We start from the raw sequence: 1,132 nt of genomic DNA, 5'->3' as shown, positions 1-1,132 counted from the left end.
AACAGAGGATAAGAATCAAAAGAACGAATCAACAAATGTGATGATGCAATAATGAGATTATATGAGTGTATATGTATATATATATATATATATATATATATATATATATATATGATTATGCTGACAAAACGATCACAAAGGATAGAAATGTGTAGCAGATTTGAATCATCGATACAATTCTCGGTCAATCCACAAAAAGGGAGCCAACTGCTGGAGGAAAGAGGGATCAACATCCCAAAGGCTCAACCCTATATGGGGAAGGAGGAGATCTGCTGAGGAAAACTGCTACCAACTCTGCAGGGAATTTTAGGTCAACATAATATCAAATGGGAGACAACCATGCAGAGGGTAAACACAAATAGCTGCTCAGGAACCAGAAGGAAACTCTGACTGGGAGCGAATCTGAAGGCGATTGGTAGGGAAACCGAAGTTCTGCCGCACCTACATGAACTGTTGAGAACACTGTTATTACTTTACTGGAGACCAAAAATCGACCGGGGAATGCACACTATATTCCATAGGGGGACCGATCAATCAACTCAGCTAGCTACTCCATTAGGGAAATAGTGAACAAAAACTGCTCGGGGAAATCAACAACTACTGAGCGTTGCATCTATACTTCCGAGGACGAAAGAGAAATGCGCCTACTACTTGGGGAGAACCAATAATGCTCCACATTTAGGGCTTACTGCTTTCAAACCATTGTCGATATTCCTTTAAATGAAATTGATTGCTTAAAATTCATGCTTTTATATGTTTAAGAAAAATGATTTTGATTTAAAACTTTAATTTCAAAAATGATCATAATAAAATTTAAAACTACTTGGCTGAAATAAATAAGAGTGGAAACAATTGGATAAAAGCTCAACTTTATTTATTGGAATGGTAGTCTGTAAATGACAAGACTCCATAGATCTTTACAAAGTTGAAAATGGTAATTTTCATGGAAAATGGTTACATTGAATACAATGATCACTAATCCTTCTACCAACTATTGATATCTACTATGCTCTCGACTGTTGTTGGGCATCATGAATCACCATCAACCATTATGCTCAAAACGACTTCAACACTGAAGGTCAGCAGGATGCAGATGCTTGCCATAATCCCTAACTTTTGCATAAATTGCCCC

Source organism: Lathyrus oleraceus, chromosome 6 (genome assembly GCF_024323335.1).
Source record: "Lathyrus oleraceus cultivar Zhongwan6 chromosome 6, CAAS_Psat_ZW6_1.0, whole genome shotgun sequence".
In the NCBI taxonomy this organism is placed as follows: domain Eukaryota; kingdom Viridiplantae; phylum Streptophyta; class Magnoliopsida; order Fabales; family Fabaceae; genus Lathyrus; species Lathyrus oleraceus.
Note: the sequence above shows the minus strand (reverse complement) of the source record.